Source organism: Chelonoidis abingdonii, chromosome 6, assembly GCF_003597395.2.
Source record: "Chelonoidis abingdonii isolate Lonesome George chromosome 6, CheloAbing_2.0, whole genome shotgun sequence".
In the NCBI taxonomy this organism is placed as follows: Eukaryota; Metazoa; Chordata; order Testudines; family Testudinidae; genus Chelonoidis; species Chelonoidis abingdonii.
Window position 1 is genome coordinate 81,938,179 of NC_133774.1, and position 12,992 is coordinate 81,951,170.

Below are 12,992 nucleotides of genomic sequence, written 5' to 3' on the forward strand. Positions count from 1 at the left end.
TACCCTTTTATCCTAACCCAGAGACTCTCAACACTTCCGTCTCCTATGTCCATCACCACCTCAGTCCAAGTGTGTACATTTTTAATATATAAGGCAACACCTCCTCCCTTTTTCCCCTGTCTATCCTTCCTGACATCAGTTTTCTTTCTAAGATATACATTTCATCTTTAGAAAGGACATATATACTTGAAAATATGGTTGCTTGCATGCAAAGATTAGATATAATATAACTATATCAATGGCGATCTGATGATGTATTACTCTAAAGATGGGTCCAGCCAAGAAGAGTAAACCCAGGAGACTCATTATGGCAAACTTCATAAACATACGTATTTTAAAAATAGATACAAAAATTATGAGGCAGGAAAAAGAATGTGAGTATAGCAGAGGAATATTGATCTGGATTGCTACCATTGAGTTTTCTCCCTTAATTCTAAAAGTTGACAGGATGTAGTTCTGTTGCTGCTTCTTAGATATTTTTCAGCTAGTTAGCCCCAGAACACACAAAAATATACGTATGTATATACAATATGAATTAGAACATGTACCAATGAATTACAGCCTAGCACACACCCACATGCATCTTGTTAATTCAGCTGACATTTTATTAGTTATTTCTCACCTTCTTTGTATTAAATTTTCCATCTGCTGTACTTCTCCTGCAGACAAGCTCCCACAATCCTCCTTCGCTTTTCTTACTGAACTTAAATGCATGCAAGTGTAAAGTAACACATGACGGAAAAAGGGCTAGTGCAGCAGGCCCCAATGCGGTGCCCGCGCGGGCATCTAAATGCGCCCGCGTCCTGGCCGGCGGTCGCGCATCTACCGAAATGCCACCAAAATTCGACAGCGATGGCTCTCGATGACACTGCTTGCCACCGACAAGCGGCGTCATCAAGAGGCGTCACCGCTGAAATGCCGCCGAAATTTGGCGGCATTTCAGCGGATGCTTAACCGCCGCCACAGTCCTTCGTTGGGAACCGCTGGGCTAGTTAACCATAGTTAATTATCAGTTATAATTATATAATGCCATCTATTTATTGACTTGAAAACACTGATTTTTTTTCAGTTCCAATCCAATCTCCCTTTCTACTGCAACATCAAAGATTACGGCCTCAAGCCAGCACAGCATGTAAACACATGCTTAGCTTTAAGTATTTGTGTAGTCCCATTGAATTCATCAGAACAAATGAGTGCAACAGGGCAGCCATTTAGCATAAAAATATATTGGCTTGGTTGGTGGCAGTCTAACTATTTTTAAAAATATCCTGTTTCTTGCATAAGACTTGAGAATTTCTTTTCCCCAGCTCTGATATGTTAATTCTAGAGAGAATCAAAACCTGAAATTTCCATTTCATAGGGCATTCCAATATTTTGACATCTGTTTTCTTGATATTGAAATTTTGGGTGAAATGAAAAGTTAAAAAAAAAAATTCAAGTAGGAAATGTCAAAACAGTTTTCATTGTTTTGACAGTCCCAAATTGAAACATTTCAGTTGTTTGTTGACCTGCAACAAAACCTTTAGTTTCACAGCAACTTTAACTGCTATGTCTGTCTGAGCCTTGCAGCGCATCATGAGATTTGTAGTTTCAAGTTCCTCATGCCTTCATTCTCCCCATGTGCTCAGCAGCTGGGCAGGACTACATCTCCCATGATGCACTAGGGTGGCGCATGGGAGACATCATGAGCCTAATTTTCAAAGGTGTTGAGCATTCACACCACTGAATTTAATTGGAGTCTGGGTTTAGGCACCCAGAAGCAGAGGCCACTACAGAAAATGTTTGCTTTGAGGTACAATTGTATAGTCAATTTTATTTTACAGCTTCAGCTTTCTTTTCCCAGTTGACGGCTGGGGCTGTGACAATATCTGTCGCAGAAACCATGAAATACAAGGATCCTGACTCTCCTCTCTCCTGAAGTAAATCAGGAGTAACGCCATAGACTTTTACCAGTTTTACACATGTGTGAGATCACAATCAGGCCCAAGGTGTTTTCCCCTCCTATTACCAAAAGTACCAGCCATGGGAAGTCAGAAGGACCCCCAGAATCTTACTGCTACTCAGTGATGCGCAGAATTCAACAAGAGTGGAAGGACTGGCATGAAAACCAAAGGTAGGCAGCTGGGTGCCATTTTAGAATTGTGGATTGGGACAGTGCTCTAAGAGCGGAGTCCTCCTATCCCAGTTCCAGGAGTCACTTCTTTCCCTTCCTGGCAGTCCCAGGCTTCGGTCCTCATTCCTGAGGTGGAAGCAGGAGGTTCTCTCCAGTGTACATCCCACAAGAAGTGTGACTGTGTTCATACACTTTAATGGGAGTTATATGCACAATTATGATATGCCAGAACAGCTCTGATAGAATGACAGATCTGTGAAAGAGTGGATTTTTAATACTCATTTAGTATTAAACCCGCAAAAGAGAGGTGTGATTCTGAGCACCCTTTAATTTCCACTGACATGAGAGGCAAGTGAGGGCACACCTTAAACAGAAGTTATGAGCCCAATGCAGAAATTAAACCTTTGTGCCCTCAGTTATGCAGGAGGTCAGACTAGATGATAACAATGGTCCCTTCTGGCCTTAAAGTCAATGGATTTTTGAATCCACATCTTGCAGAACTGGGCCCTAATGGAGTTAAAGTGGGTATTGCCTAATTAACTCCATACTACTCCATTGACGTCAGTGAAGTCCATCACTTGGGAGTTTAAAGATTCTTATCATCCATCCATATTAGTTTGACTTTTGCTAAAATAGACACTTACGTGAAAAGAGTATCAGAGGGGTAGCTGTGTTAGTCTGGATCTGTAAAAAGCAACAAAGAGTCCTGTGGCACCTTATAGGCTAACAAATGTATTGGAGCATAAGCTTTCGTGGGTGAATATCCACTTCATCAGACGCATGAGAAGAATAGTTACAGTGGATTGCTTGAACTATGTGACAGACTGTAACGGACAACTTTCTGAACACCAAGCCACTACAAGTTGTATAATGGCTAATACTATTTACAGTGTCCAACTGAGATGTAATGGCATCTCAAAGACTAGTCCTGTTTATCACACAAGTACATTTAGATTAGGCAGACCCCGATCCTGCAACAAGCTCAGTGCAGTCAGACCCCTTGCATCAACACAAAGTTCCAATGAAATCAGTGAGGATCAGCACAAGTGCAGGAATTTGTCCATATCAGTCTCTTCACAGGATTAGCACTAGGTGGGTTCTGGTATTCTAAGTGTATTAACAGCCTGATCCAAAGCCCACTGATGAATGGGTGTCTTTCTACTTACTTCCATGGGCATTAGCTAGGCCTTAAGTATCCTCATGAAAAAAATATTACAACTTTGCTTCTTGTAAGGCTATGCCCCCACTGCGCACCTTAGAGCGGCACAGCTGTGCCGCTGTAACGTACACAGTGGAGCCACTCTTTGTAAGCAGGAGAGCACTCTCCCACCAACAAAATAAACCACCCGCAACAAGGAGCAGTATCTTGGCCAGTAGATGTGCTGGCTACGCCGGTGCTTTTTGTGGGTAAAACTTTTGTCAATCAATCAGAGGTGGGGGGGGAGGTTTCACACCCCTGACCGACAAAAGTTTTACCAACAAAAGTGCAGTGTACACATAGCCTTAGATAGCTCTTGCTTTACACAGCTTAGAGATTCTTGAAGTGGTTAGATTTCAGCATGTGCTGTAGTTACTGTTTGTCAAACTATTTTCCCTTAACTTTTTAAATGTCTAAGCCATTTTTAAAGGTGAGTACAAGAGAGTGTTAAACTGGTACATTTAAAACTTGTTGAAATTTAAATCAAACTATTTTTTAAAATGTCACAGACAGCAATATTTAACACATACATAGCTCTTTACATCTTTAAACCACTGTATAAAGATTAGGTCATAAAAAAGGACATAGTGTTGCTACACTGAGATTCAAGATATGTGGGGTATTTTTAAGTGTGTTAAGAATTGGTTTTGCAATGGAATTGCTGAAGAAGCCTTAACTGTAGCTGCTGGAACAGTCACTTTAATAAACTCTTGTTTATTTCTGTTGCAATTTTTTCTGGTAATAAAATTAAAATTACACATCAGTATATTATGAAAAAACAGAAGTAGAAATCAATCTTGATATAGATACAGCATTTTTATCCAAGTAAAAATTAAGTTGTGTATATGTCAAATTATATTTAATTTATGTGGACTCTCAATTCTCTGCCCAAATAAACCCACAACAGACCAGTCACTAATTCAAGCCTCTAATAAAATGCAATTTGGCTTATACTCAAAGACTTCATTATGGTAAATCAAGGCAGAAGTTAATACACATGCCTTGTGTTAAGATAACACATTATTTCTTATTGTTATTTTGTTGTTTTTCCAAGTGCTTTGACTGGAATGGACATGTTATATTTTAACAGGTGGGCTGGCTGGCTGGCTGCTTGGCTGTAAACCAGCAGCTGGAATTTGCACTGAACGGTATTGAACTGAATGCTTGTAAAGTTCATGGACACAGAGTGACTCAGACAGACTCAGATGCCTGCACACACAGAGAGAAGAACACACACAATATACATTGCTAGCTTGCCTCTCCTTTCCCCTCTGTCCAAGGGTAGTTAAGACTGACTTTTCTATCACATTTTCATGCCCACACAACCAAAAACCATATTTGTATTATATAATGCTCCTGTGAAGTTAATATGATATGTACACAAAACGAATTTTCATGCACAGAGACATATATACAGATAATGATTTCTATATTTAGAAAGAACAGTGAAACTTGCAGTCAATAAGAAACTATACAGGAATTCTAAAACAACCACTGTGCATATGTATAATATCACATATGAACACAGAAATACTGTAGACCCACACAAAATCATAAACAGAAAACAAAGGTATGAATATTGTAGCCACATTTTTTCCATAAACTGTATTCATAGCTCTCCCTATCCTAGGGGTAGAAAAATACACAAGTATGAGTTAGGGATGCAGTATGAGACTAAACCTTGAGCGCTGTAGCTTTTATTTTGTGTTGCAACTTCAAATGTTGCAATATTATGAGTTTTATTTGTACATTTCAATGACAAATATATAAATTGTGTTAGTAGCATATGGTTGTGTGTACATGTTTTGTGTGGATACATATGTATATGTAGTGTGTGGCTATAATATATATGTGTTTATTTCACAGTTGTGTGTTTAAATAGTTTCCTTGATTGTTGTTGCTTTCTTAAATTGTAAGTTACAAAAGGCAAACTGTAATAATTCCCTAGGAGACTAGACTGTCACTCGAGAATCCTACCTGGTCTAACGTATTTGGATGTGTCCCTACTACACATAACTCTCTGCTAAAAATCCACATTAAACATAATTATCTGTACAGAAGTTATTAGCTTCATTTTCATGCTGTGACTTTATTTACATTATTATTTATCAAAATCCAGTGTACTCCATATAGTCATTGCTTGTGGCTTGGAATATGAACTACATTGTTTTGAGTTACCCGTGGGCAAAGGGGCAGCCAAGAAAACAGACAGGTAATTGTTGGTTTAGAGATGGCTCATTTAAAGAGAGACCTCCAACAGACATTTTCACGCATTAGTATTTCAAAAAAATATTTCAGCTTGTATTGCCCACCAAGTTTCAGTGGGGGCCACCTTTTACAGGGGCGAGTTCTACCATCCTCTTGGATTTTGAGCTCACAGAGCCTATACCCCGAGGGACAGACGCACACACTTCATGCCCACCGAGAACTCAGCCTAGGTGGGAGCAGAGCTCACTGCACACCGTGCACACTCACCCTCCTTTTGTAGCTGCGGATTGCTTTACACGCCCCTGTGAGTCCTCCCGGTTTTTCCAACTTCTCAAGCAGCTACGTTCCTGGCTGGGGAATCAGAGAAAGTGCAGAGGCGCATGTTTGCTAGACAGAGATTCGAGGATGGCTCCAGGGCCGGGCTCCTCTAGCTCCTTCAGCCTCAAGCCTCTGGCAATTCATTGACCTGCTAAGCGAGCGAGGTGGAACAGCAGCGGGGGCTGGAGCCGCCCGGCCGGCGAGGCAGGGGAGCGAGCCGGGGGCGTGGCTCTGCTTCCTGACTGGCAGCCACTTGTACTAGTGGGCAGCGACCGCCGCCTCCCTCCCCCAGCTCCAGCCGCGGGCTCCGAACGGGATGGGGAGGCGGGCTCGCGGGGGAAGCAGCAGGACAAAGAGCGGCTGGGAAGCAGCGCGTGTCTGGGACCCCTGGTGGCCAGCGAGCGGAGGCGCATCCGAGACAAGTCGTCAGGTTAAAGCCTCCAGAAGGCAGAAAACCAAACCCTGCCTTGAAAGGACCTGCTGCTGCAGCATCTCCATCTCCGCCGAGCAAGCAATAAAAGGGCCAGGCATGTAAACAGATCAATGTATTATGTACACAATTGTGTAGCCTTTCAGGGGCTGGTTTGGCTAGCGGGTTTAGTTGCAAAGATGTGCAAGGAAAAGCAAGACATAAAGGGCCATCAGGTTATTCTGTAAAGAAACAAAAGAAATACGTAACACAAAGCGGGGTGGGTGGGAAGAGGATGTAAATGCATTTTAAAGAGATTGATCTCTTACACCTGTGCAAGGAAACGAGCTTGGTAATGCAGTTCTGTTCTGTAATGCAACTGTGCAAATTGTGCCCTGGGGTTCTGCAGTCATTGTCTCTCAATACCCAGTCTTGCAGTAAAAACAAGTGAATATTTTTCTTTAACTCAGCCTGGCCTCTGAGAGTCAATTTGGGTTTTTTTCTTTTATTGCATCATCACTTGCAATAAAGCTTCTGCTAGTTAAATTATGCCCTAAAGTTTCATCTGTGCAGTTCCACTGAATTCAAACTAATTGGCCTCTAGTAAACAGTTTTGTGCATGATGCACAAGAAAGAAGAGAATCCAGTTTACTCCACTTTTTCTGTGTGGTTCTGCAGCATTAAGAGTAATAAAGTAATACAAAGTTGTGTTACAGAGATAACTAAATACACTAAGGAAAGCACATCTGTTAAGTAAGAAGGTATTGTTTTTATAGTGTTAAATTTCACAGTGGAATTGCTCCTATAAATATTCTCCAGAGGGCTAGGAAGAGGAGGAGTGCCTGGGGAGGGATAAACTGGGATCTAGGAACACCTGCAGTCACAAGTCACTTAACATTTCCAGGTCTGGCCAGCAGGAATAACTCCTCACCCGGTGTGTTATGAAGACTAATGAATTCATGTTTGTAATGAAGCCTTTTCATTTTCAAAGTGCTAATTTATAACACAAATTGTAATCAAAGCAACCTCATTCATCAGAAGCTGGGATGAAGGAAGGGTTAGGAGAGAAGAGAAACAATTGCATGGAGAAAGCATTAATCTTTATTTGCTAACATTCTGGCTGTGTCCAACTTTGGACATAAAGTTAACTACTAAATTGACTAATGAAATGTTTAACTTTGAACATAAGTGAACAATTATCTAAGACATTATCAGTATGTTGGACACACTGAACCCCTGTAGCAGTTTCCCTGCTAGAAAAGTCACCAAACAAAAGCATGCTCTCAACAATTGTAGAGGAAAGCACACCTAGAGATTGGTGGATCCTTTGTGCACATGTAACTCCCGCTGAAGTTAATGAGAACTGCAACATGTTAAAATTACATTTAAAAAACCACAGTCACGGGTACCTCTGATTCCATCCCTCATAAAGAGACTGCTTATTGGACCAAATTCATCACTGCTGATCATGTCTGTCCATCCATTGACTTCATTGGAGTTGTCCCTGCTTATGCCAGCAGTGAATTTTCTCAAAGAAATATCTACAATTCTAAGGCCTTAAGCAGATGTGCCCACCTAATATACAAGCTTGGTCATTAATGTATGGTTTTTAACATGTTTGTTCTGTTCCTTTTATACACACACAAGAATACTGAAAACAAAAATGAATTAGTTACCAGTGTTGCTGCAGATGTTTGTTTTAATTGCTGGGTTTTGCTTTTTGTTTTTCCACTGACAAAAAACAATCTCTGCCTCTCGGTGTATTGTTTAGTACTAGGCTTTTTAATAACCCCCATGGCATGAATGCTCTCACATGTGAAATTGTGGGCAGCAAAGGTGCCAGTTCTTTAGATTGTAAGTTCTTCAGGGCAAGGACTGTCTCAGTGTTCTGTTTTTGTACAGTACCTAACACAATGAGGCTCTGGTCCATTGCTCGCATTCCTAGGAATATAGTAATACAAATAACTAATATACTTGAAAAAATAGATACATTTAGACCCCAAACTTACACACCTGCCTAACTCTGCTCATCTGAGCAGTCCCATTTGGCTTCACAGGAGTACTGTCTGAGTAAAATTAAGCATGTACTTGACAGGACAGGACCTTAGTAAAAATCACTTCTAGGACCTGATCCTGCAATCTGATCTATATCAGCAAATACTTTCACCCTCATGGAGTCCTACTGAAAAGGCACTTGTGTCTCAGCTTGCAGGATTGAAGCTTAGGTTTTGATATATATTGGTGTGGGTTTTTAAAGCATTTGATTCCTGAAGCTAGCCTGTACCTCAATCCTAAATTCAGCACTGTGCCCTTAAAGAAACCTCCAACACTTTAATAATGGTCCAGGAATTATAGCCTCACACTAGTGTAACTACAGCATCTGTAGACTACTGTTGTATTTTTTTGAATAAAGATGTGTAGAAACTGTTGCTCTGGGAGAGTCAAGGAGACACTTAAGCCCCAATCCTCTAAGCATTTACAGCTGGGGTTACCTTACTCACATCTGTAGTCACATTGGGCTAAATTCACAGAGGGTCTTAGGTCCATAAATCCAAGATTTAGGCACAACTGGTATTCACAAAACTGTTACTTAGCTGCTGCCAAACCCTGTAGGTAATAAACGGCCTAAATTTTTGCAGTGAAAGTTCCCTGTGCTTATGTTTCTGCCTCTGGGTACGTGCATTGCAGCCTTGCGCTAGACATCTAGACACCTCTATCCAGTCTAATCTCCAGTGCAGTTCCTGAACAGGGGGAAGACAGGCATTGCTCCACCTAATTCGCCTGTGGGGCCTGATCCGGTAGGTGTGCTCAGAGAATGCCTAATTCCACAAAAAACAGTTTAGGGGTAGAGAGCAGGTGCCCTAGTGGTTAGGATTCTTACTGGGATGTGGGAGCCCTTGCTTAAAATCCTCCTTTACCTGATGAGGAGAAGGAATTTGAAGAGGGATATATTACCTCTCAGATGAGTGCCCTAATCTCTGGGCTATGTTTTTGTTTGAGCCTAAAGGCCACAATTAGGATTGGAGTCACATTGTGCAACATCCAGCACAAACACAGAAAGGAGGCAATCCCTGCCTGGCAGGGCTTATAAACTAACAACACAAACAAAGGGTAGGTATAGGGATTCAAGCAAATGAGCATGATGAAAAAATGGCACATATTTGTTAGTTATAGGTATGGGAGCGGGAGGAAGGAGGGAGTTGTAGTTTGGGTTTTGTTTTTGTTATTTTGTTTTTTTTAAAACTTGGGTATAAGTGGCAAATACGTTACTAGATATGTCTACTGTGCTATTGTACAATACACATTGTTGAGGAATATCAGAGCAGATGCCTTCTTGCCAATATCCTCTGCCAAAAAAAGTAGCCCTGCAAATTTTCACAAATTTGCTTAAATTTAGCTTCAGCAGGAGCATATGCCTTCTAATTTTAAAGTTATTCTTTAACAAACATCATGGTGGATTACTGCATGCATTTGCTGGGAGCTTAGTATGTTTACGAGATGTCATATGCTGTACATAAATCCAGAATAAATAGTACAAGTTGCCATGCAATATTTCCAGTATTGTTCCTTTTTCTCTTTCATTGTGACAAGTCCTAAAATGGAGGGAGAGGAGGCCCTGTTAGTGCTATCACAAGCTAGACTATCACTAATTAATTCCCCCCAACCCCCCCCCAAAAAACCAACAAACCCACCAACAACAAACCCACAGCAAGTCAAGACATTTAAAAATTCTACATCTGACACACATTCTGGCAGCTCTGAAGTCAATGGGAGTTTTGCCACTGGGACCAGGATTTCACACCTGGTGTTCCTAGAACCGGTGATAACAGGGAGACAGAAGATGACACTGAAACGTTTTTGTGTGAGCTATTTCTTAAAACATACAAGTAATTCTGTGTTTTCATATGCAGTTCTTTCCATTGTCCCCATGATGAGTAACATCAGAGACGTAGCTTTTCCCAGTCTGATACGACCTGACCGCCATTTGTTGTTGCTCAGTCACCTTGTCCTGTAGTGTTTCCTGTGGTGGAAAGAACTTTAATTCTGCTATTTCTCCTGTGCCTGCCCTCACTCTCTAATTTGAAATGTACCTCAGTCTTCATGCCTATACAGGCAGACAAGGGTGAAGAGGGTTTTTTTTTCCTCACAGGAGAGATTAATAAGATTGGGACTTTTCAGCTTGGGAAAAAAAACAACTAAGGGGGGTGGAATATGATAGAGGTCTAGAAAATCGTGACTGCTGTGGAGAAAGTAAATAAGGAAGTGTTATTTACTCCTTCTCCTAACACAAGAACTAGGAGCCAACAAATGAAATTAATAGGCAGGAGATTTAAAACAAATAAAAGGAAGTATTTTTTCTTGCAACACACAGTCCACCTGTGGAACTCTTTGCCAGAAGATGTTGTGAAGGCCAAGACTACAACAGGGTTCAAAAAAGAACTAGATAAATTCATGGAGGATAGGTCCATCAATACCTATTAGCCAGGATGGCAAGGGATGCAAAACCATGCTCTGAAGTGTCCCTGGCCTCTGTTTGCCAGAAGCTGGGAATGGGCTTCTGGGGATTAATCACTTGATTACCTGTTCTGTTCCTTCCCTCTGATGCACCTGGCATTGGCCACTGTCAGAAGCCAGGATACTGGGTTAGATGGACCATTGGTCTGACCCAGTATGGCCGTTCTTATGTTCCTTTCTCTGGTAAGATTGAGGGTACATCCAGACTACCCGCCGTATCAGCGAGTAGCGATCGATTTTTTGGGGATTGATATATTGCGTCTCATCTAGATGCGATATATTGATCCCCGAACATGCACCAGAGCGAGTGGCGGTAGCGGAGTTGACACGGGGAGCCGCAGACGTCGATCCCGCGCCATGAGGGCCTGAGGTAAATCAATCTAAGATACTTCGACTTCAGCTACGCTATTCACGTACCTGAAGTTGCATATCTTAGATCGATTACCCTCCCCAGTGTAGACCAGCCCTGAGTCTCAGGGTGAAAATAGGTTTCAGAGTAGCAGCCGTGTTAGTCTGTATCTGTGCCACAAGTACTCCTGTTCTTTTTGGTGAAAATAGGGAGAGCAGTCATGTTTTATCAGGTAAATGTCGAGTGTTTAGCATTATATCTCATACATAAAATAAAGTCTTTGAAAGGAGAGGTTTTTTCCAAAATAAATAGATGAAAGTACTCTTTTTCATTAGTCAGCAGGGAAATCTACCTCTCTCAAATCTAGGAGGTCTGCGTGCTCAAACCCCCGTTCCTTGCATCCCCAACACTCCTATTTACGTCAACAGACAGACAGCTGCAGCAGCACAGGAGCCATCAAACAGAGCTGTAAAAAGGGGAGCTTGAGTGGGACTTCTGTTGGAGGAAAAGATATCTGTAGCTATTTGTAGTTGTATTTGTATGTGTAGAGGCTGGAAGGGGCAGTGTGCTGGGAGAGAAGCTGATTAGGGGGCAGGCCTTCTCTGACTAGGGGTCCTATAAAGGTAGCTAGCCAGTCAGGCGGCAGCAGCACAGGAGCCAGCAAACAGCTGTAAACAGGGGAGTTTGAGTGGGAGTTTGCAAGGGGTGTTTGGGGGGGAAGACCGAGAGGCAGGCAGAGGAATAGACAAGCTAGTGAAGGGAGTGTGGTGTTCTAGCAGTGTTTTGGTGCTCATTGGGGGTTTGTTTTGCTGTGGGTGGTGTGGTTTGTTTTGTTTCCCAGATTTACAGGATTTAGATGGGAGGCCTATGACAGATACAGAGGCAGCAGTAGTAGTGACCCAAGCAGTGGAAGACACAATGAGGATGACTGGATGTGGAAGCTGCAGCATGTACGTGATCCTGGAGGGGGTACCTGAGAAGGGTTTTGCCGCCTGATAGAGCTGCTGGAAGAAAAGATAAGAGGACTGGAGATGCAGGTGGAAACTCCGGCTGAGTTTAGAAGGGGGCTAGAGCAGATGATGGAGCAAAGACATGAGGCGGCTGAAGGGAAAAGCTCAGACTGGCAGATGGAAACAGGACCAAAGAACTCTGAGGGGAGACTGCTGGGTGAGGAAAGTGGACAGTGGAAGCATGTGACTAAGAGAACCAAGCAGAGGAAAAGACGGGCCAGTGAAGGAGAAATAGAGCTCAGAAACAGGTCTGCAGCATTGGAAAATGAAGAAGCGGCACAGCAGGTGGTCGCTGAAGGTGAGAGAGCAAGGAAGAAGAGAAGAGCAGCTAGTCCTATAGGAAGAGGGGAAGAGTCAGTGGAGATAACACCACCAAATATGAACCCCAGGAGGGATGGGTTGCAGAGGATTACAAGGGTGAATAGGAATCGAGACGACTTGCAGCCAGAGGGAACAGGGGATAGACCGGAGAATCGCACAGTCACTAGAAAAAGGCAGGTCTATATGATTGGGGTCTCCTTATTGAGAAAAATAGACAGGCCTGTAAGCAGAGCTGATCCAGAGAACAGACGAGTGTGCTGTGTGCTAAGATATGAGATGTGGATCTGAGGCTGAAGAGGATCCTAACGGGAGTGGGAAAGAATACGCTGATTGTCTTTCATGTGGGAACAAATGATAATGGCTATATTCTCACTGGAACATACCAACGGAAACTATGCCAGGCTGGGGAAGACGCTTAAGGAAACTGAGGCTCAGGTGATATTCAGTGGGATTCTGCCTGTTCCTAGAGAAGGTGTGACAAGATTATGATGATCAACAGATGGCTCAGGCAGTGGTGCTATAAGGAGGGCTTTGGGATGTATGGCCACTGG

The 12,992-nt window shown here is 42.4% G+C and overlaps 1 protein-coding gene across 3 annotated transcripts in view; it reads right to left on the bottom strand.

Moving 5' to 3' along the window:
• Window positions 1–6,031, bottom strand: part of MARCHF3 (membrane associated ring-CH-type finger 3) — a 127,091-nt gene extending 121,060 nt beyond the window's left edge. For 2 of the 3 annotated variants that reach the window (XM_032798558.2, XM_032798559.2), the window contains exon 1: window positions 5,787–6,027. The gene's annotated coding sequence lies outside the window, so the exon portion shown is untranslated. Of the gene's footprint in view, window positions 1–5,786 lie in introns of all 3 variants that reach the window. The other variant, XM_032798560.2, reaches the window with a different exon arrangement.
• Window positions 6,032–12,992: the final 6,961 nt, after the last annotated feature.